The sequence below is a fragment of the Trachypithecus francoisi genome, unplaced genomic scaffold, assembly GCF_009764315.1.
Source record: "Trachypithecus francoisi isolate TF-2019V2 unplaced genomic scaffold, Tfra_2.0 Contig00586, whole genome shotgun sequence".
In the NCBI taxonomy this organism is placed as follows: domain Eukaryota; kingdom Metazoa; phylum Chordata; class Mammalia; order Primates; family Cercopithecidae; genus Trachypithecus; species Trachypithecus francoisi.
In genome coordinates, this window is record NW_022680749.1 from 2,781,607 (window position 1) to 2,806,474 (window position 24,868).

Consider the following 24,868-nt stretch of genomic DNA (forward strand, 5'->3'; position numbering starts at 1 on the left):
ACAATAAAATCCTTTGAAATCTTGATCTGAAAGTGCACAGGATCATTTAATCCAATTCAATTATTGTATAGATTTTTAACAAAAGAAGGTCATTGAAGTTACATAAATGGCTTAATATTCAACAGTTATTACCAAACCCACCAAAGGAAAATCTATTCATAAATACCTGTGAAATAATGAATGATTATTCATTAGGCAATGTGATAAATTCTGTTGCATATGGTGAAGTAATAAGCCACTTCCCATCTCTATCCCTGACCTAACGTAACAATTCTTCATTAAACTGCTTTTCTAATAGGAAGAACTTTAATTAAAAATGTTATTAGATTTCAAGCCCTATGGATGGGGCTTGTGAAATGCCAACATCACACCAATTTCAGAACTCTCCAAATAACACTGAGAGTACAAGTCAATCTCGAGCAACTAAGGATCTTAAAAAAGGAGTTACGCTATGTAGTTACAATGAGTTTTAAAATGACCCTAAAATTTGAAGGCATTGCTTTTTTTTTTTTTTTTTTTTTGAGACGGAGTCTCGCTCTGTAGCCCAGGCTGGAGTGCAGTGGCGCGATCTTGGCTCACTGCAAGCTCCGCCTCCCGGGTTCCTGCCATTCTCCTGCCTCAGCCTCCCGAGTAGCTGGGACTACAGGCGCCCGCCATCTCGCCCGGCTAGTTTTTTGTATTTTTTAGTAGAGGCGGGGTTTCACCGTGTAGACCAGGATGGTCTCAATCTCCTGACCTCGTGATCCACCCGTCTCGGCCTCCCAAAGTGCTGGGATTACAGGCTTCAGCCACCGCGCCGGGCCGAAGGCATTGCTTTTAATCCCCAATATGTTTGTTGCACTTAATGAGCCAAAACCTAATGAAATGTCCATAAATTATATTGGTATCCAAATTCCCAATGAAATCTGAAATTTTCTTCAATTTCCCGAAAATGTTTGCTCCTCTTTTGTCCATTCCTCCAGGACACAATTCAGTGGGCAGTAAAGCCATGAACACAGGAAACACATAAATATTTTAGAAAACAAATGTGAGTTGAGTTTCAGCAACAAGTTGTTTAATGCTGTCTTCCACCCGCAGGAGTGAGTGGGACAAAGAAACCACTTGGCACAGAACTAAGATGTTTCACATGCTAATTAAAGGCTCTGTTAGTGGCTTGACATTCAATGATGAGGTACATATTTAAACTCCTTTGGTTTCTGCTTCTAGCTGTGACAAGATTAGATAAACATCTTACTTAAATGTTAATAAGAAATTATTTTAGTTCAGAGCTTTAATGTTTCATGTGTGCTGGGTATATGAGATTCAAACTTAATACATAATTGACAGATTGCCCCTCCACTCCAAGAAGTAGATTAAAACTTAAGAAAAAATTACCTTAGTAAAATTTTTGATCTTGGCTTTAAGCAGATTTAGCTCATTTTATTATTACTAAGTAGATTTTCATTTTTGCAAAAATGTAGGTAAACAGAATTATTAGGGTCAAAGTTGGATAATCCAAATACTTTTTTAAAAAGTATGACTCTAACAAAAACTACAAATGATTTGGCCTGACTTAATGAAAGCATAAAAAGTTATTAAAGCTAGTAAAAAACAAAAGTAAACATTAGCAAATATACAATAACTACTATGAAGTAATTAAGTATAGGCATAGTGTTCTTCTATTAGATGTCTGAAAATTACCTGCCTCAGAATCACCTGTGCTGATTTTCTCAACTATAAATACCTGACCCCACCTTCCACGTCTTACATCTGACTTTGTAATCTGCATTTTTAATAAATTCTCCTCAAATTAAAAAATCAGTTTTTTTATAAACACTTTAACAAAGAGACACAAAACATTATTTCCCTATTTACCCAAGTACATTCAATCTTTTCTTTTCTCTTTCTTACTTTCTCTCTCTGTCTCTCTCTCTCTATTTCTTCTCTCTCTCTCTCTTTTGTCTTGCTTGGTTGCCCAGGCTGGAGTGCAGTGGCACCCTCTTGGCTCACTGCAAACTCTGCCTCCTAGGTGCAAGTGATTCTCCTGTCTCGGCTTCCCGAGTAGCTGGGATTAAAGGCACGCGCCAACCATCATTCTTAGCAAACTATCACAAGAAGAGAAAACCAAACACCGCATGTTCTCACTCATAGGTGGGAACTGAACAATGAGATCACTTGGACTCGGGAAGGGGAACATCACACACTGGAGCCTATCAGGGGGAGGGGGGAGGAGTGAGGGATTGCATTGGGGAGTTATACATGATATAAACGTTATGCACATGTACCCTAGAACTTAAAGTATAATAAAAAAATAAAAATAAAAAAAAATAAAGGCACGCGCCAACACGCTGGCTAATTTTTGTATTGTTAGTAGAGACAGGATTTCACCATGTTGTCCAGGCTGGTTTTGAATTCCTGACTTCAAATGATCCACCCTCCTTGGCCTCCCAGTGTGCTGGGATTATAGGCATGAGCCACTGCACCCAGCTAGTACATTCAATCTTAATGTCCAGTAAAAGAATTTACTTTTAAAGGAGAAAATTTATTTTATCCTATTGCTCTATAATACCTTCACGTACAAAGTAAATGAAAAGCTAGTTTAAATAAGGACATTTTAGTATGTATTGTACTTTCTAATGTATTAACTTGTTCATTGATTTACGAATATAGAACAGGGAAAGCAGAGAGGAAAAGAATGGGAGAAATATTTTTATTCACATCTTTACCTATACCAAAGTTATTCGGCTCCTAGAGGAGTGTCTGTAGATTATTTCTTTGGAAGGGTATGTTCTATCACATAGGAAAAATGAGATGGAGGGAATAAATGTTCTAAGTATTTTGGAGCAATTGCAAATTGCTTATCCTAATACTTAATACGATCAATGTTTATTACAAGAGAATGTGAACTCATTAGTGGAATAAGTGGAAAGGTGCAATGAGTAGAACCCTATTTCCCCTCTGGAATCCTATAGAACTCAAACAACTGCAGTTGTGAATGGCCTGCTCTATGAATGTGCTTCCAGTAAATGCTTCTTCTGCGAGGTATCAGGTTTGAAATATATTTTCTCAAAGGAAAGACCTTAAATGAAAAGTGTTGTGCTTCAGAAGATTGATTTTGGTTTGCAACAAATCACTTTACTCCTCTTCCTGGTTAGACAAGTAATATCTGCTATTACTTGTACAACAAGAGTCTTTGCAAATAAATATTCATAAAAACAAGTCTAGAACAATTACAGTAAAATTAAGGGCTCTTACGATATCAGGATGCTTTTTATTTCCTTACTGAGATGAACAAAATTAATTTTGCATTCATGCTAAGACTTGATAAAATAAACATAGTAATGTTATAATATGATTTTATAGTCAGATAATCAGTAATAATGTACAGCAGTTCCTCAAATAATGTTGTTTCATTCAAGGTCGTTTAGATATAATAATGACGAGGAAAAAAATTGACTGATAGCAGGAGCCACTGTCTGTGTGGAGTTTGCACATTCTCCTTACGTCTTCATGGCTTTTCTCTGAATACTTCAGTTTCCTTCCAAATTCCAAAGATGTGCCTGTTAGGTTCACTGGCATGTCTACGTGGTTCCAGTCTGACTGAGTGTGTATGTGAGTGCACCCTGTGATGGGATGGCATTCTGTCCATGTTTTGTACCTGCTTTGACCCTGAACTGCCACAGCCTCACGATCCTGAGCTGTAGTAAGCAGGCTGGAAAATGAATGAAGGAAGAAATGAATACAAATTATTGTCAAATCAAAATTCATTAAGTCTTGATAATCATTCAAATGTGCAACAATAAATGATAAGGTATGAAAGTGTTCAGCTCACCTACCGAAGTAGTGAAGGACTTGCCATCCCAGAATATGCTGAATTGGTATATTGTTTATTCTGCGTTGAAAACATTGGAGAAATTATAGTTTCAGAAAGGGGAGGTAACTTGTCTCTTCCTGCATGTAGCAAGCCACAAAGAATCCTTTGGGAGAGATGCCCTTCCCCACCATGGTGTAAAAACAGCCCTTATCAGGTGTGAAAATAGCCCTACTAGAAACTGGGAATTGGAAGATGTAGTAGACCTGAAAAAATATACTTAATAAAGTAACACCTTCCACTACACCCCTCCCTCATATATCTCTCCTAGTGACCTCCCTAAAAATTTACTGCTTCTAGACAGATCTCTTTTTTTCCTTTCATTTCTTCTCAAATTTATTGTTCTTTGTCTAAAAAGTATAAAAGCATCTTCCTTTGGCCATCTTTGGACTTCACTCACTTGTGAAGATCCCATATCTTCATATATGAAGTTTACATATACATGTAAAACTAATAAAGTTTGTATGCTTTCCCCTTGTTAATCTGCCTGGTGTCAATTTGGTTTCTTGATTCAGCCATACAACCTACATAAGAGATAAAGAGAGGTGATCTCTGGGTCTCCTACAGCAGTATTTGTTCTTGTTTGCTTTTGAACTGCATAGTGGGAGGAGAGTTTCCCTGCAGTTTTCATTTTGCAAACATTTATTATTTGATTTAACCCACCACCACTACGACTACCATCACTCCCTGATTCACCAAAAACTGCCAGCAAGTTATATAATGATCTTGTTTGTTTTTATTAACCTTTCTTAAATGTATGGTGAAATGTATAGTGAAACAGGCCCAATTGTCTCACAGAACTAATATTTATGGGTTTCTAAAAACAAACATAGAAACTGACCCTCCCTGACCCTGAAACATGAAACTTGTATTTGTCTCACCTGAGTTTCTTCCTCAAAAGTCACTCTCAGGCAAGAAATTGAAATTTACCAGATTACATTCAGTGAGCCACCAGACCCCTCATACGTCAGGACTGCTTTCTTACCCCTTCCTAATTCCTGTTTTCCCACCCTCCCCACTATATAACCCCCCCAGTTTGAGCTGGTTCGGGAGATGAATTTGAGACATTATCTCCCTTTCTCCTCAGCTACAGCACCCGATTAAAACCTTCCCTGACAATACTCGTTATCTCTGTAATTTGCATTCTGTATGGTGAGCCTGATATTCTGGTAACAATAACTCACATCGATTTCAATGTTTAATATTAGGAATGCTTTGGATCTTTATTTAGATATTTGGTGGTGTTTTTGTGACCAGGAATATGCCGTAAGAACTATTGTTTATATCAATGAGCCTATGGTAAAACTGGTTTCATCATATATTATTTCATTTAAAATCATATTTTCCAAGAACCTATGAATTATGTTAAGTGAGAACTTACTGTATTACAAAGTATGTGATTCATAGGCTTCAGTGCCAAATGACAAGCTATTTCTTATATCCATTAAATATACAAGTACATTAGGCAAAATTAGGTGATCTTATAACTATTTTATTAAGTTTTACCAATAAATTAAATATTGAAGCATAACTCCTCTTCAAACACAAACTTAATTTGATAATTTACTAATTTGGAAAGTGACACATAGCAAGGAGTTGCTGACTTAAATGGATGATTCTTAATTCTTCACATTACCATGACTACAAATGATTATGACTGATCATCATGGGAAGGCTTTTATGATAGGAAAGCCTTTACATAGAGAGATTTGCTTCTCACAGAGGCTCTTTTTGTTGGGGTTTGGGGATGCGAATACATTAAGAATTTAAAGAGATAAAAAAGAAGAAACTCTATTGTTCTGTCATTGCTTGCCAAGATATCCTAATGGTGAAAAAAACATTAGTCCTGTGAAATATCTGGCAGGCAGGACAAACAGCAAAAACTCAGAATTCAAAATCAGTAATGACTGCCTCTGCATGAATAGAGCTTTCTAAAAGACTGTTTTGTTTTGTTTTGTTTTCGTTTTCGTTTTCTGTGCAACTAGGAAAAAAGTCGAGTTTCAATGAGTTACGCTCTGGTGTTCTGGTGTTTCAGCACAATTTTGCTAGTGCAAGACCTGATTTTTTCACTTTAACACTTTCTACTGTGGCATAATCCACTGGGCATTTGGAATCATCTTAATTGATTTTAGTAATTTCGGAGTTAACCTCTCAATTGTGGAGAACCAGACATGAATGTGTGTACAAAATTTTGTACCCCACTCTGAGGCCAGTCAGTTCATGACAAATGGGCACAGAAATCACCTTTCTATAGGAAATTCACTTCGCTTCCATGGGACTTTATTTCAACATCCAAAGTTGAATTCCTATCATTTAAAAACAAATAAATAAAGCACATATCATTTAATGTAGAGCAAGACTAGAAATGAAATGATTCCAAAGACATCTAAAGCTCAACAACTCTATTCCTATTCAATCATTTCAGGATCTACATAGTGACACATGAAAAACATGAAGTGGTTTATCACTTGAAAAATGTATCATGCAAACAGCATAATAGAATATTTTATTAAGTAACCCTACACATTTGGTGTTAGATCAAAGATTATTATGTCACTGCATTGCATCAATTGTTTTATAAAATTAAACACAAAGTTTATCTTCTGGAATTTGATTAAAATTTTAAATGAGATTTAAACCGTTTTTCAGAAACTGAAGAAAAATACAAACTGGATATCTGATTTATTATAAATCCAAACTGGTCTACATTAAATAACCATATGAATTAACACTGTCAAATATAATCACTCTCAACCTTTTATCTTCTACTTCTGTGCAATTATTTTTCTCATGGTAATCTTCTGTTGAATGAGACTCATATTGCAACAATAAATGATAAGGTATGAAAGTGCTCAGCTCACCCACTCAGAAACTCAACAAAAAAAGACAGCCTACCGAAGCAAAAATCTAATCAAGCTTAATGAGAACCTGCAATTCATTGGTCTTTCTCCTCTTCAATTCTACCATTCTATTAGTTTTAGAATTGCCACATCCAAAAGGAGAGTTTGGGCAAATCTGAAGTGTTCTCCTGTGTGTCCAGCAAAATGTGACTGGACTGACACAAAGTCCTTATCCCACTCAATATGAACATTCTAAAATTTCCCTGAAATATTGATAAGTTTGATTGTGGGTTATTGCTCTAGACCCAGATAACGATGCTACAGAATGTATTGTATAGGTGCCATGACATCTCTATAATCCATTCACAGAAAGAGCTGGAGTCTCCTGTAGATAGACTGATCAGAGAAGGGCTCTCTGAAATAACATTTAAGGTGAGACCTGAATTAAGAAGAAATTAAAACCCTTCTCTGTATACAATAAACAGAGGCACAAGCATTCCAAACATAGATGACAATAACTTATAGAAACAAAGATGGGAAGAAATTTGAAATGTGGAAGAACACAAGATCATGGGGCTTAGTGAGCATGGTGGTGGGGGGCATAAGAGAAGAGTTAAGGAAGAGAGGCAGAGACAGTCCTGCACCCATGAAATCCAGGATGAAAAAGGTAGATTTTTATGCTAAATGCACTGAAAATTATTTGGAGGTATTTAAGCGGTGGGAGAATATGAATTGACTTATAATTTTAAGAGATAACTTTGGTTGATTTGTAGTGAATAGGCTGTAAGGTGGCAGAAGTAGACAGAGGAAGGCAAGTTTGGAGGCTTTTTCTCTACGAAAGGATGCTACAGTAATTGTATCACGACTGTAGTAACGATGCAAGTTAATGATTTGAAAGTGTAATCAAGAAAACTTCATGGATTACATGAGGGAGGGTAAGAATAGGGTGAGAGTGAGGGATAGAGATGAGTGGAGGAATGCTTGGGGAGGAATCATGAATTCTACTTTGGCTATTAAAAGTTTGATTTGTCTATATCAAAATAGACATGTCAGGCTGGGAAGGGTGGCTCATGCCTGTAATCCCAACACTTTGGGAGGCTGAGGTGGGAGGATCACTTGAACCTTGGAGTTTGGGACCAGCCTGAGCAACACAAGGAGACTTAGTCCCAACAAAAAAGTTTTAAAAATTAGCCAGACATGGTGGCACATGGCTACAGTCCCAGCTACTTGGGAGGCTGAGGCAGGGGGATTACTCGAACCTGGGAGGTCAAGGTTGCAGTGTGCCGTGATGCCGCACTCAAGCCTGGGTGACAAAGCAAGACCCTGTTTTAGAGAGAGAGAGAGATCAGTAGGCATTTTAATACACAGATATGGAGCCAAAGAGAGACCAGGAAGGAAAGACACATTTGGGAGTCATAAGCTTATGGATGGTGGTTGAAGCCCTGGCGGTGTGTGGAATTCACAAGATGCCTCAGGGAAGGAACATAAACATAGAAATGAGGTCGTCTGGGATCAAGTCCCGACAGGCTTTAAAATTTATAAGTCAAACAAAAGTTAATGAGAAAGAGTAGCCAATAAGATATGAGGGAAAAAAAATAGAGAATAGTGTTGTGGAAACAAAGAGAAAAAGTATTGCAAAATGTTCAACTCTGGTGCTGCTTAATTATCCAGTAATGAGGACAGCAAAGTGCTTAAAGGTTTTAACAACATTTGTTATCATCTCAGACTTGGAGGAAGATTCATGAAAAGAAGAAAATACAGTTAATTTTCACAATTATAGGCTGCATCACTTTAATTGGTGAGTAGTATAGAATTTATAGCAAACTCCTAGGACACTTGCTCCCTCTGCTCCTAATTCTTCTCTGTCTAGTGAATTCCCTCACTCCTCCTGTCATCTTCAGCTTAAGCAGCCTCTAAGAATCCCATCCTGACTAGCCAGAGGCCATTAGGCCCTCTGTTATACAGAGATTGTACCAAAGAAAGAGCCATTAGGTCCCCTTCTTTGGAGATTGTACCTCTCTATCCTATCATTTAATTTGTCGTTTCAATTAGCTGTCTTTTCCTTTTAGGTTTAAATTTAGCCTCGAGGAGGTGCGGGGAGTGGGGACAGCTACATCTCTGCATCCACTATCTCCAAAACTAGAAGCATGATAAGTGTTCAACAAATGTTGGCAGAAAGAATAAATCTTTCTTTTAATACATAAACACTCTGCTGTGGCTGAAGGTGGGTAGAATTTGTTATAAATATCAGACTGAAGTAATTTTGGCATCATTGACTGGCTTTATGCTGAAACAACGTTATATTTAGATTTAACATAATCCCCGTATCTAAACTATGCAATATAATTTGAAAATTGCTAACATCTCCTACATAAAAATATTTACAAAAGTTATCTTGAGATAGGGCTAAACATTTCTCTAATATTAACTGCTTTTGCTTTAAAATTTTGCAACTTTTACAAATATTCCTTCAGAGAGGTCATATACGTAGTCACCATCAACCATGCTCACCTTCGCTGAAATTCATCAGAATAGTTAATGGGTATCTAGCAGTCATGTGACAACATGACCTGGGACTGATACGTTTTAAAGTAAGGAGTTAAGTATTCTGGCTACTAGGGCCCTCCCCTTCCTAAATCTGTGGCTTCAGGGTCCTGGGATATAATAAAAGGTAGCATTAACAAAGGCCATTTTTCATCCTACACATTGAATCAAACAATGTGTCAGAGACAGAAAAAAAACTGTCTTAAATAGTTGAAAGCTCCAAACTTCACAACTTTTCCCATATACTATGGACACAGAGGTGCACTAGTAAGTGGCCAGGATTCAAAACAAGGAATGACTGACATGAAAGGACATGCTCGTTCCACTGTTTCAGGTTCCTTCCAACTTCTAGGAATCTACTCAGATAACTGACCATTGAAAAAACATTCCATCTCTCACTTTAAATCTACACCCCAGCTCAGTAACTTAGTATTAGTAAATTTAAAGCCCATATACAATGTAGCCAAAGGTCAATATTCTTATTATCTTAAATATTCAAACCAAAAATCCAGCTCTTCCCTGCCATAAGGCCTCAGCATTAACACACTGTTTTGACCTGGTCAGAAATTCACATACATATAATGCCTACTATGTGTCGGACACTCAGTTCTTAGAGATATATTATTGCATTTATCCATCATAGCAAGCCAGAGAAGATATCTTATCACTCTCCTTCTCTTTAGGGAGAATACTAAGGTTCAAAGAGAAGAAATTATTTAGGTAAGGTTGAACATCTGGAAGGTAACTAACAGATTTTTTCTTCATGTAAGCAAAGCAATTCATGTAATTATTCCCCGTCATAGGCATTCTGATTCTAAACCTAAATTCAACAATTTTTAAAATGGGTTGGACTTCAAATAGTTTATATTTTTCCAGAGCCATCTATTTAAATAGTCAAAGTCGTCAATACCTGCTCCCTGTGTCCACTCACAGCTTGCATTCAGAAGTTCCAAGATCAATATTTCTTTAAGCATCAAAACGGTCCAGAGCCACCTGGTGAGACAACAGTCTTCCTTTTCCAGATTCAGCTTATCAGCATTAAGCTATGCCAACAGAGCACAAATGTACCCTGGATGCAAAGCAAAACATTCAACCCAAAACCACAGGGTTTTGGTCAACATGATACCAAGTAACCAGTGCGATTGTCTCCATACCAGCCTGCTAGTCGCTCATGGAATTGTCTAGCTCCTATTTCGTCCAGAACAGGAGCATTCTTGGTCTCGTTGACTTCAAGAATGAAGCCGCAGACCATGGCAGTGAGCGTCACAGCTCTTAAAGGCAGCCCGTCTGGAGTTGTTCATTCTCCCGGCGGGTTTGCTGCCTCCTTAGCTTCATGAGTGAACTGCAGACCTTTGTGGTGAGTGTAACAGCTCACAAAGTCAGTGTGGACCCAAAAAATGAGCAACAGCAAGATTTATTGTAAAAAAAAAAAGAACAAATACCCCACAGCATGGAAAGGGATCCAGGCGGGTTGCCGCTAGCTGGCTCTGGCAGCCTGCTTTTATCCCTTATCTGGCTTCACCCACATCCTGCTGATTGGTCCATTTTACAGAGAGCTGATTGGTCCATTTTACAGAGAGCTGATTGGTCCGTTTTACAGAGACCTGATTGGTCCATTTTGACAGGGTGCTGATTGGTGTGTTTACAATCCCTGGGCTAGACACAGAGGGCTGAGTGGCACATTTACAATCCTCCAGCTAGACATAAAGGTTCTCCAAATCCCCACCAGATTAGCTAGATACAGAGTGCTAATTGGTGCATCCACAAACCCTGAGCTAGACACAGAGTGCTGATTGGTGCATTTACAATCCTCCAGCTAGACATAAAAGTTCTCCAAATTCCCACCAGACTCAGGAGCCCAGCTGACTTCCCCTAGTGGATGCCATGCCAGGGCCAGGGGCGGAGCTACCCGTCAGTCCCGCGCTGCATGGCTACACTCCTCAGCCCTTGGGTGGTCGATGGGACTGGGCGCTGCAGAGCGGGAGGTGGCGTCCATCGGAGAGGCTCTGGCCACGTGTGGAAGCCCACTGGTGCTGGGGCTGGGGCATGTCGGGCTGCAGGTCCCAAGCCCTGCCCTGCAGGGAAGCAGATGAGGCCCAGTGAGAATTCGAGTATGGCACAGGCGGACCCGCCGTGCTGGGGGACCTGGTGCACCCTCCACAGCTGCTGGCCCAGGTGCTAAGCCCCCCACTGCCAAGGACTGGTGGCGCGGCCGCCACTCAGAGTGTGGGGCCTGCTGAGCCCACACCCACCCAGAACTCAAGCTGGCATGCAAGTGCCATGCGCAGCCTTGGTTCCCACCCACGCCTCTCCCTCCACACCTCCCTGCAAGCAGAGGGAGCCGGCTCTGGCCTCAGCCAGCCCAGAAAGAGGCTCCCACAGTGCAGCTGCAGGCTGAGGGGCTCCTCAAGCATGGCCAGAGTGGGCACCGAGGCTGAGGAGGTGCTGAGAGCAAGGGCTGCTAGCACGTTGTCACCTCTCACTATGACTTAAGTAAATGCAGCCTTGTTGAGGGAAGAGACAGAACCTCTCATATTGTTTTATATTGTTTCATACTCAGGAAAAAAAAAAAAAAAGAAAAGTGAAACAAAAGGCAGGTAGCCCAGTACCTGGGAACCAGACCTGAGACCAAAGAACCAGACTGAAAACCCAGCCTGGGCCTGCCTGATCTAAGCCTGGTAATTAACAACCCCTGACCTAACCGGTTATGTTATCTATAGATTCCAGAGAAAAGACATTTTGAAACTTCCCGGTCTGTTCTGTTTCACTCCGACCACCAGTGCGTGCAGCCCCTGTCACATACCCTCTGTTTGCCCAATCGAGCACGACCCTCTCACGCAGACCCCCTTAGAGTTATGAGCCCTTAAAAGGGACAGGAATTGCTCACTCAGGGAGCTCCGCTCTTGAGACAGGAGTCTTGCCCAATGCTCCTGGCTGAATAAACCACTTCCTTCTTTAACTCAGTGTCTGAAGAGTTTTGTCTGTGGCTCATCCTTCTATGTTTCTTGGTTCCCTGACCGGGAAGCAAGGTGATTAACGGAGGGTCAAGGCAGCTCCTTAGGCGGCTTTAGCCTGCCCTGTTGAACATCCCTGCGGGGGACTCCAACCAGCCAGAGCTATGCGGATCCTGAGTGCTCTCCCGGGTAGACATTTGCCCCAGTGGGACGCCTCACCAGAGCAGTGTGTGGCAGGCCCCCATGGAGGACCAACATAGTGGCTGAACACTGGGAAGGAACTGGCACTTGGAGTCCGGACATCTAAAACTTAGTAAGACTAGTCTTTGGAACTTGCCCACTCCATTTGAGTGGAAGCGTGGCCTGATCACCCATGGTGTGCCTTTATCAGCACTTTGGTTTTGGTTTGGGGCTTGACTTGGTTTGAATTGCTTGACAGGACTGGTCTTAGGAACTTGCCTACTCCATTTGAGTGGAAGCGTGGCCTGATCACCCATGGTGTGCCTGTACCAGTACACTGACAACAAAGTGGTTTTAGAGTGTTACAAGGTTACGGAGAATACCTTTATTATCAATTATGGCTTACAGATTACTTTGTGCCATACCTTTGAAACAAGGGACCTGCCCAGGCTTCCTTCCGATCGCCAACCCACCTCTAATGCTGGCCAGTCTATTTCACACAAAGTTGTAAGTTTTCCTGGTGTCATAGTAACACCGTAATCTCCTTAAATCCTTTCTTGAAATGTTTCAACATAGCTCCTAGTGGGGTGGGCTTATTTGTACCTGACCTACGCTTCTTTGAGACAAAACACCACGCTCACACCACACGCACCACAAAACAAAGAACAGGTTAAAAGGGTATGGCACAAAGTAACCTGTAAGCCAAGACACCCAGACCAGTTTCCATACATAGACAGTTACAGCTGGTTTTAGACTCCCTTCTCCCCAACAGTAGTTAAGAGAACAGCAGCATAAGTGGCTGGCAGAGGCAAGGAAAGACCAGCAGAGAGACAGGAAGAAACAGAGAGACAAAGAAGGAGTCAAGAAAAGAGAGAGAGAGAGACAGAGAAAGAGAGAGGCAGAAAGAGAGGAAGAGACAGAGGCAAAAGGAACGTCAAAGAGAGAGAGAGAGACAGAAAGTCAAAGAGAGAAAAAAAAAAGAAAGATAGAAATATGCAAGTACTTAAGAAAAAAACAGTATACCGTATTCCTTTAAAAGCCAAGGTAAATTTAAAACCTATAATTGATAATTCAAGGTATTCTCCATAACCTTGCAACACTCTAATACCACTTTGTTGTCAGTGTGAACAAGGGCATATGCCGAAAGCAGCGAGGCTATTCTATCAAAAATCCTTAACCCAGTAACCCGTGGATGGCCCAGATGCAGTCAATCTGTAGCAGTAGCTGCTTTGCTAACAGAAAAAAAATGGAAAAAAAAAAAGAGGGGAGGCAGAATTTATGTAAAAAGAGTGTTATATGGTAAATTCTTGTCCTGAAATAAATTAACTGGTTGTTTAAAGAAAGAAATGTTTTTTATATTAAGTCAGAAAGTTGAGACAAGTCAAAGAATTGTCTGTGAAAGTTATGAAAGAAAAAACGTTAAAAAAAGTTATGCAAAAAATGTTGTATAATTTAAAAGTAAATAAGGCCTCCTGAGTACTATTGAAGAAACAGTTTATGTGCAACGTGTATAAGGAAAGTAAAATATACCTTTGGTAAAGGAATTATAAGGAGACATAAGAATGTAGATTTTTACCTACATTAAAAAGTTTAAAACAAAATTATTGTTTTGAAAGTTTAAGCAAGTTTTAAAATGTTAATTGTAAAGAAAATTCTGAGTGTAAACATATTAATTAAAGTTAAAAAGGTATCCAGTTTTTCTGTGAACTGGACATTAAAGTAAAAAAGTTACAGGTTTTTCTTAAAGCACTAACCTGCTCTTTAACAAAGATTATAAAAGGTTAAAAAGAGTCTATGAAATCTTATTTTATGGGCAAATATAAAAAATTGGATAAATATGTCTACAATGTTTTATTAAAATTAAGTTTAACATTAATAACACACTAATATAAAGGTAAAATTTAGCTTATCTGGTATAAAAATCATACAAGAAGCATTATTAAATATAAAATAGTGTTTAGCTTTCTTTGGTCTAAGAACTAATAAAAATAGATGTTAAAGGAAAGAATTCATTTTACTAGAGGATCATAGAAGTTAAAGACTTACAACAAACTTTGGCAATTAAGATAGCATACCAAGATGCAAATGCCTGGTTGAAATGGATCAAATATTCCATCTGCACATTAAACAAAAGCAATTGTTATGCTTGTGCACATGGCAGGCCAGAGGCCCTGATGGTCCCCCTTCTACTAAGGTGGTCCTTCAGGCGACCAGGCATAGGCTGCATGGTAGCCCTTTTCCAGGATTCTACAGCCTGGAGTAGTAAGTCATGCCAAGCTCTCTCTGCTATATCCCAAAGTCTGACACCCTGCGGGTCAGCCCACGAGGGCCATCCAGCCTCTGTCTCCCAACACTAAGTTCACTTCGTGTCTCTCATGACAGGGAGGAAACTTAGCATTCCTTGGAGACCTGAAGGGATGCAAGGAGCTTAAGAATTTTCAAGAGCTTATCAGTCAGCCCTTGTTCATCCCCGAGCAGATGTGTGGTGGTATTGTGGTGGACCTTTACCAGGCACTCTGCCAAATAACTGGAGTGGCACTTATATGTTAGTCCAATTGGCTATCCCTTTCACCCTGGCATTTCATCAGCCAGAGGGAGAAACAAATAAGACATCGTAAAGAGAGAGAAGCCCCTTATAGTTCTTTCAACTCTCACATCTATTTAGATGTAATTGGAGCCCTGCAAAGAATATCAGATCAATTTAAAGCTTGAAATCAAATAGTTACAGGATTTAAGTCAATATTTTAGTAGATGACAGTTAATAAAAATGTAGGTGAGATAAACTACACCTATTACAACCAACAGCAATGAGCTTTTCATGAGTTAAAAGAAAAACTCATGTCAGCCCCAGTCCTGGGGCTACCTGACCTGACAAAACCCTTTACACGCTATGTGTCAGAAAGAAAAAAAATGGCAGTTGGAGTTTTAACCCAGACTGTAGGACCTTGGCCAAGGCCAGTGGACTATCTCTAAAAACAACTAGACAGGGTTTCCAAAGACTGGCCCCCATGTCCAAGGGCCATGGCAGCAATGTCCCTGTTAGCGCAAGAAGCAGATAAGCTAACTCTTAGGCAAAACCTAAACATAAAGTCCCCCCATGCTGTGGTGACTTTAATAAATACCAAAGGACATCATTAACTAACGAATGCTAGATTAACTAGATACCAAAGTTTGCTCTGTTAAAATCCCTGCATAACCATTGAACTTTGCAACACCCTAAACCCTGCCACTTTGCTCCCAGTATCAGAGAGCCCAGCTAAACATAACTGTGTAGCAGTATTAGACTCAGTTTATTCTAGTGGGCCCAACCTCCAAGACCATCCTTAAACATCAGTAGACTAGGAGCTGTAAGTGGATAGGAGCAGCTTTGCCAACCCCTGCAAAGTGACCCTGAAGAAGGTGACAAGCCCTGCTGTAGTCACACCCGGAAGTTGACTGGTCTATGCATGGCCGAAGCATGGGAAAATTCATCACGGGACTCACTTTCCTTAAAATTTGGACTTGTACAGTAAGGACTTTAACTGACCTTCCTAAGACTAAGGACTGTTCCCAGTGTATTCATCAAGTCACTGAGGTAGGACAAAAAGTTGCTACAGTCCTATTATTTTATAATTATTATAAGTGTATCAGGACTCAAAAAAAAAAAAAAAAACTTGTTTGTATAATGCTATTCCATGCAAAGCATATAGCCCAGGAAATGACCAACCTGATATATGTTATGACCTATCTAAGCCTCCCATGACCACAGTTCTTAAAATAAGATTAAGGACTGAGGACTGGTAAAGGCTCCTAAGTGATATGAGTAAAATGTTAGCCAAAACAGGAAAAAAAAAAAAAAAAAGGTGCCCAAACAAGTCACCTTGAAATTTAATGCCTGTGCTTTCATTAATAAGTTAGGAATAAGATGTGGTTCTCTTAATTAAGAAAAAGCCTATATGACAAATAAGTACATTTGTCATAAATTAAGACTGTGTGAAAATAAATGTAGACACTGGTTTTGTGTCATTTAGACTACTTAAACAAACAAAAATCCTGTCCACCATCACAAAGGGAAAAGTGACCCTTCCTGTACCAGTGGTCAGTGTAACCTCTTAGAACTAGTAATAACCAACCCCCTTGATCCTCGCTAAAAAAATCGATGAAGCTGGACTAGATCCTCAAGTAAATATCGTAGTTTGAAAGAAGTTTATAAACGCTCTCCTGAGCCAGTATTTCAAACCTTCTATAATGAACTGAATGTGCCAGTACCAGAAATTTCAGGAAAAACTAGAAATTTGTTTTTGCAATTAGTTGAGCATGTAGCCCAATCTCTAAATGTCACTTCGTGTTATGTTTGTGCAGGAACTTCAATAAGAGATCAATAGCCATAAGAAGCCCGAGAATTAGTCCCTGCAGACCCAGTTCCTAATAAATTCCTGGCCCAAAAGAATCACCCTGATAATTTCTAGGTTCTAAAAGCCTCAACCATTAGACAATACTGTATAGCAAGAGTAAAGAAGGACTTCACCCTTCCTGTAGGAAGACTCAGCTGCCTTGGGCAAAAACTATATAATAATACTACAAACACAGCCACCTAGTGGAGTTCAGACCACACTAAGAAAAATCCATTTAGTAAATTCCCAAAGTTGCAAACTGTGTGAACCCACCTGGAGTCCCACCGGGACTGGACAGCCCCCACTAGGTTATATTGGATATGCGGGCATAAAACTTATGCCAAATTACCCAACCAGTAAGCAGGTAGTTGTGTTATTGGCACTATTAAACCATCTTTCTTCCTACTGCCCATAAAGACAGGCGAGTTCCTGGGCTTCTCTGTCTATGCTTCCCGCAAAAAGAGAAACACAGCCATAAATAATTTTAAAAAATGATGACTGGCCTCCTAAAAAAATTATACAATACTATAGGCCTGCCACTTAGGCACAAGACAGCTCATAGGGATACCGGACCCCCACTTATATGCTCAACCGAATCATATGGTTGCAAGCTGTTTTAGAAATCATCACTAATAAAACTGGTCAAGCCTTGACTATTCTGGCCCGGCAAGAAACTCAGTTAAGAAATGCTATCTATCAAAATAGATTGGCTCTCAACTACTTGCTAGCAGCTGAAAGAGAAGTCTGTAGGGAATTTAACCTTACTAATTACTGTCTACACATAGACAATCAAAGGCAAGTAGTTAAAGACATAGTTAGAAATATGACAAAACTGGCACATGTGACCATACAAGTATAGCACGGATTCGACCCTGAAGCCATGTTTAGAAGGTGGTTCCCAGCACTAGGAGGATTTTAAACTCTTATAATAGGAGTTATAATAGTAATAGAAACCTGCTTACTGCTCCCTTGTTTGCTACCTGTGCTTCTTCAAATGATAAAATGCTTCATCGCTACCTTAGTTCACCAAAATGTTTCAGCACAAGTGTACTATATGAATCCCTATCAATCTATTGCACAAGAAGACATAAGTAGCAAAAATAAGAGAACTTCCACTAATAAAAAGTGAGAGTCTCAAAGCAGGTAAATGAGGGAAGAGACAGACCCTCTCATATTGTTTTATATTGTTTTATACTCAGAAAAAAAAAAAGAAAAGAAAAGTGAAACAAAAGGCAGGTAGCCCGGCACCTGGAAAACAGACCCGAAACCAAGGAACCAGACCCGAAACCAGGCCTGGGCCTGCCTGACCTAAGCCTGGTAGTTAAAGATCGACTCCTGACCTAACCAGTTATGTTATCCACAGATTCCAGATATTGTATAGAAAAGACATTTTGAAACTTCCCATCTGTTCTGTTTTGCTCTGACCACGGGTACATGCAGCCCCTGTCACATACCCCCTGCTTGCTCAATTGATCACGACCCTCTCACGCCAACCCCCTTAGAGTTATGAGCCCTTAAAAGGGACAGGAATTGCTCACTTGGGGAGCTCGGCTCTTAAGACAGGAGTCTTGCCCGATGCTCCCGGCCGAATAAACCACTTCCTTCTTTAACTCAGTGTCTGAGGAGTTTTGTCTGTGGCTCGTCCTGCTACATTGTGAGTTTGGACATTCAGGTGCAAACAAGCTCTGTAAATCATAAAACATGTTGTCATTCCTCTGTAGAATACATGGCATAGTTACAAATGCCAAGACAAATTATGATGTTCCCTTTCCCTCATGTGTCACTTATGGAATGAGCCACATTACTCTTTCTAAGCTCCATCTTTGTCTGCCTATCCTTCTACGTAAATCTCTCTCCTGCAAGATATGAGTTTCCCAGAGTCAGCAGCAAAGATAGTTTTGTTCTAGATCACTGACCTTTTCATCAGCCTCAAGCCAGTGATAGCAGAGTCAGTATCTTGCTGATCCATTTAAAGTCTGAACTTACACAATTTTTAAAACTCAGGGAAGAAAACTAGCCCCTGGCTCTCTTTACTTTTAATCCTTTCCAACCTTAAAATTTTAAAGTCTTTTATGAAATGTATACTCTTCTGTTTGTATAACTCAACTAGCATAGGTATTTCTTTTATGATTGTGTCTTACCATTTCTCATGAGAGTCAAATTTCATATCCATAGAAACTCAACATGAAGTGGCTTCCCCAGATTCTCTCACCTTGTAGGTGGCAATGTCAGGGCCTGCACTAAATCTTCCATCACCAAGTCTTTTGCTTTTACTACTGAGGCCCAGGGGCTCAGAGACTCCCAGCCTCACTGTGTTCACACTTTTTGGGAGAAAAGCAAAAGACCACTGGACTCAGGAGATCTCACTTAGCTATTCTCTGACTCCCCGTTTATTACCCCAAAAATGAGAATGGCCAGAGGATATTCCCCTGGAGCATGGCAGTGTCCTTAACTTTCCTCCCTGTGTCCTCTCTTTTCACTGCAGTTCACTCTTCCATGAGTGGGCAGGACAATTTTTTTTTTTTTTTTTTTCCCCCGGAGACGGAGTCTCACTCTGTCATCCAGGCTGGAGTGCAGTGGCACGATCTCGGCTCACTGCCACCTCCGCCTCCTGGGTTCACGCCATTCTCCTGCCTCAGCCTCCTGAGTAGCTGAGACTACAGGCACCTGCCACCACGCCCGGCTAATTTTTTGTATTTTTAGTAGAGATGGGGTTTCATCATGTTAGGATGGTCTTGATCTCCTAACCTTGTGATCCACTCGCCTTGACCTCCCAAAGTGCTGGGATTACAGGCGTGAGCCACTGCACCCGGCCTGGTCACAATATTTTTAAAATATAAATACCCTTTGCTCTCCTACTCACACCGTCCAGTACTTTGACTCTGCACCTCCAATTAAACAATGAAAAGGTTTTTATTATAGTTTGCAAGACCCCACATGATTTAGGTTATGTTGCCTCTTTGATTTTTATCTCAAACCACTCCCTATCAGTCCCTGTATGACAGTCACCCTGGCCTTTTTCATGTTCCTGAAACAAACCAAGTTTAATTTTACTTCATGGCATTTCCTTTTGCTGCTCCCTCTGCCTGGAACATTCTCCCCAGTTCCTGGCTTGTCCTTGGCATTATCCAGGTCTCAGTTTGAAAGTTACCTCCACAGAGAGGCCTGGCCTTCCCTGTTCCCTTTTTACAAAGGAACTCCACCTGTGCCCTTCACCACCACATTGACTCATCACCTGGCTTCTTTATCTTTATAGTACTTATCTGCACCCAAGATTATTCTGTTTGTTTTCTTGCTTTTCATTGATTTTTCTTCTGTTCACTCTTCACTACTTAACCACGCTCCATGAAAGCAGGTGGTTGCTGTCTTATTGACCACTCCATCTCTATGCCCCAATATATCCCCAAAACCTAATAACAGTATCTGGCAAATAGTAGAAGTTCAAAAACCCTTCTTTGAATAATAAATAAATAAGTCACTTGTAAAAAGTCACATAAACAAAATATAGCATCATTATAAGTTCAGAGCTGCAATTTGTGACTAGTTTCTTGGAAAGTGGCCAATGCTTATTTTTTCACCCTTTAAAAAAGTGTTATTGTCAAGCAAATTTAAAAGGAAAAGATGATATTGTGAAAAAAACTCTTTTTAGATGTTAAAGCACTATCCAAGTTCAAATAAACCATCTATAGAAAACCAAGCCTTGACACTGAAGCAAATGTGTAAGGACTCAGCTTGGTTCTGAGGCTTATTACTAAGAATAAGAATTAAAGAGAATTTTGTATTGAGTTTAAAGTAATGAAACAGTGTTTCCTTTTTCTTCTTATTCCTCTAATTCAGACTTGATTAATTTAGAGCACCAATAGGTACACAGAAATTCCCTACCACAACATCTCCATCTTCTCCTTTGCTTTCTCTTTCCCAAACTTCCCATGATTCTGAATAACTTACTCCCTTGTGCCAATCAAGAGAAAAAGAGGACTTAGCTCTAGAAAAGGAAAGGTCTCCTTTCCTTCTGGAAGTGTAAAAGAAACCACTCACATTGATGTACTGAGCCACTCACGATGATTCTGATTCAAAACGGTGTTTTCTCATTTTTAATTTCCACATAGATTTGCAGTCAGGGCCAGTCAACCAGTTTTCAATGATTCCCTATATTCATTAACACTTGATTTTATAATCACAATTAGGTTGTAAGCATTTTTGAGCAAGGACTATTATAAAGCATAGGACGTAGTGGGTATCTAATAAATACCTATTAATTAATTCCTATCAATTAACATAAATTAAGAATATTTTATTATATTTATTTCCTTTGAAATCCCTCAGGTCTCTTATAACTATTTTATTAGGCCTGCAAAGAATAAATGATGTACTGGCACATAAAATACTAAAGTTCAGGAAAGTTTTCTTAAATACTAACTGCTTCATATATAGCCTTTAAAATCAAACATTAATTGATGTAAGTGTGCTGACACACATTTTAATGCTTTTATTTTCAAGTTCATGTAACAAATGTTCATCTCACTTTATTTTTCAGAAAATATATTTTCTTCATGTCTCAGTTAATCTGTTCACAATTTTAATATTTAGCCTCACTTAATATTTTTTGATAAGGAGTTTCTGCCTTCACACCCACTAAGCAGCTCAGCGAGTAACTGTCAGAAAGAAAAGGTATAAGAACAAAGCAGTGGGTTAAAGAAAGGGAGGAAACTTTCATTGACGCTACTTAGAAAATATGATGCTTTATGTTATCATGCTTTAAAAAGTAATTCCTTGGGGCTCTCCTTAATCAAATCATAGAAGTTTAAGCGATGATAACAAGAGATTATTTCAGCCATCCTCTGACTTCCCAGTGTTAGTCACTGAGAAATGTGATTTATTTATTCCTTTTCATCTCCACCTACCAACTTCCCTGGGGAATTTCCCCAGGCAAGGAATTTTCTCTCACTTTAAAAACATTCCCTCTCTCACCTTACTTTGCATACTTAGGACAATTTTTGAGAAGATCATTCCTTTTAGCTTGAAAAAATGCTTTTGACCTCAAATGCTTTGCTTTCTTAGCACTGCCTTTGAGCTAAGAAATAGCGAGAAGCTAAAAAAGAGATCCCTTTAACAGTAGAAGGCAGAAACGCTTAGTCATGCTTCACTGTTTTCATATCTACTTGTATTTCTACTGACAGACTGAGCTTTGAAATTAACAATAATTATAGACAGAAACCTTCAAAGCTGGCTTGGGGAAATTAAATAAAATATTATTTCAATACCAGGTTGGCCTTTTAAAAATAAAATATTTTAATTAACTTGAATTCAAAACATGCTCTTCGGTGGTGTTTTCTTTTTGAACATTGGTAGAAAAAAATATCTTTTCTCAACTAGGTGGCATATCCAACTATATTCAGAGAATAATTACCCATTATCTTTAAATAGTATCTTTTTTTTAGATTACCTTCAACATTAAATAAAGTATTCCTTTGATATTTATCCTGAAGGATAACGCATAAAGTTGCCCATGTGAGAAGCATTTCAATTGCAAATCTTAATCATACCTTCATTAGCAATTTATGCCCTTGTGACTCTTGATTTGGGGCGTTGTACAAAGCCCGTGTTTATTTTCGCATCCCAGGGTGTCTTATTAGGACAGACAGATGCATTTCTCTTGCAGATTTCTAGCTGTCTCAGTTTCAGCTACTCCAGAGGATGTCTGTTCAACTCCTTGGCATATGTCCAAGGTCCCCTCAAGAATTTGGAGTGCTACCTAGAACACATATCAGAAGGTCTTAAACCATATTTGTTTTGTCTGGAAGCACAGAAAGAGAGATACTTAAGCTTTGTTTTATTAAAATACATCTCATACGGTCTGTTAAACTGCTACCATTTGTTCACAACTTTTTGATTCATTGATTTTCTCATACTTTCAGATGTACCACGGGTGTGATAAGCAACCAATTCATACCCCATCTTTTAAGTCATGAGAAAGAGGAACCACTGTTTAATTTGAGATTGCTAGAATTTAGACTTAGCAATGGTGAAAAAAAGTGAATGTCCAGCACATAAGCAAAACTTGCTGGGCTATTAGGAATACCAAGACTTCCATCCCATCTTGTACAGAGGCACAAAAGAATTTGTGTTAGAACAGGTGCATATACAGATATGAAATTTGTCTCTGGGAAATGCAATAATGATACTCTACCATTCAATAAGTACTTTGCTTCAGCAGATGTTCTGATTACTTCTTTCAGACTATAAATCTGTTTTATGTAGAGGACACTAATAGCTAATTAATTCATTACCAATAAGTTACCATTCCCTTTTCTAGGTTCAGGCTTTGTGATTGGTAAGCTACTTAATATCGGGTTTTTCATTACGTCATGGAATTTTTGGAGTGTTGCTTCGCCAGCCAGAAACCTCTGTAGCTGGTGGTGCCTTCTTTCTGAGTATTGCTTGTGCCCGCTGGGCTCATTCCACGCACTCGGCCTGGCAGGCTGCACTTGGCTTGCCCACATCCCACACCTGCCAAGGACGAGCCAAGCGCAGAGTGGTGAGGGATGTGCGAGCAAGCAAGTGCGGGGTCAAGTCACTGCGCACAGCTAGGTGTGCCGTCTGCTACAGAGGGCTGGGCAGCTCCAGGCGCCCGCACAGATGCTGGTTATATGCGAGGCTGTGACTGGACCAGGTGTACCACACACGGCTTCCCCTGCGGCCACCCACGTCTGAATGAGGAAAATGTGGCGGCACCTGGAAGTGTGGAGACACCAGGAACTGCAGAGCCCCAAAGAGGTTGTCACAGCCCTGGCTTGGAGAGCCTCTGGGTCTGGGCTTCCCCAACGGCCACAGCTGTTTTCTTCTCATGGACGCAATGTGGCATTTGGAGGCTGTGTGAGTCTGTGGGGTCATGTTTCAGCCCTGTTTGTGTTACAGCTCTTTCAGTCCTGCCATTCAGGGGGTCCCAAGTTTTTGTCCTGCGTCCAGGGAGAATAAGGTGTGTGGACAACTGGAGGGTGAGCAAAGCAGAGAGGAGTTTCACTGAGCAACAAAACAGCTCTCAGGAGACCTGAAGTGGGTGGCTCCTTTCTACAGGCAGATCATCCGGACCAGGGTCTAGCTCGGGCTCTATCGGAACCCAGCACTTCTGAGACTGCAGGGTCCTGGGGGTGCTTACGAAATCCCAGAGAGTGCAGGGATACTTGGGTCCACAGCTGAGGCTGGGTGGCTGCAGCTGCACCAGGGAGGACAGGACTCCCGCCCCCGCTAACTTAGAAGAGGGCGGGGCTTCCACCTGTCCCGTCTCCATGGGCTCTGAGGAGGTTGCAGCCCTGGAGGCGCCTCCCCTGCTGCAGCTGGCATCTTTGCAGCAGCACTCCCGATGGGCTGCCACTGCCACCCGTTATAATTACATAAAGAATTAGTTCAGAAGCTTCTAATGAAGAAGACAGGTTGGTTAGATCCCCAGTTCCCTGGTTCCAAACATTTTATAAATTACATGTGCAATTCAAAAATAAACCTTTCAAACTCATGTTAAGCTCAGAAGCAAGAAAGAGAACTCTTTGTATGGCAGAAAACTGAGAAACACAACCGTGAGAATCAGGCGAGGTTGCAGAAGTCCTTGGAGGTAACTGAAACTAGTACATATGTGAGGAAGTATATTTTAGCCCTCAATCTTCAACTAGTTTTGTGGCCATTCTTGGGGGAGAGCTGGAACTACCCTTTCTGCAAAAACCCAAAGGCCAAACATAGGGGATGATCCTGTCTAAATCAGAAACTTCAAACAAACAAACAAACAGAAACCTCTCCCTACTTGCTCCAGGGCTTACCTTGAAAACCAACTCCCCTCCTGAGCTTCAGGTAAATAAACAGTGATTATTATGCATGCAGAACCCCAAGCCTGCCCTGTTTGTAAGCGTGAGGCTCACATTCTGTGTATTCAAGTGTAATGAAAATCTAAGAGGAGAAGCTGGTATAAAAAATGTCAGTGTTGGCCCGGCGCTGTCGTTCACGCCTGTACTCCCAGCACTTTTGGGAGGCCAAGGTGGGTGGATCCCAAAGTCAGGAGATCGAAACCATCCTGGCTAACACGGTGAAACCCCATCTCTACTAAAAATACAAAAAGTTAGCCGGGCTTGGTGGCGG

General features: G+C 40.2%; 1 long non-coding RNA gene across 1 annotated transcript in view; it reads left to right on the top strand.

Moving 5' to 3' along the window:
• LOC117085809 overlaps positions 1 to 8,860 on the top strand; it is a 44,331-nt gene extending 35,471 nt beyond the window's left edge. The window contains exon 5 of the long non-coding RNA XR_004438082.1: positions 8,760 to 8,860. This is a non-coding gene — a long non-coding RNA (uncharacterized LOC117085809). The remainder of the gene's footprint in view (positions 1 to 8,759) is intronic.
• The last annotated feature ends 16,008 nt before the right edge of the window (positions 8,861 to 24,868 follow it).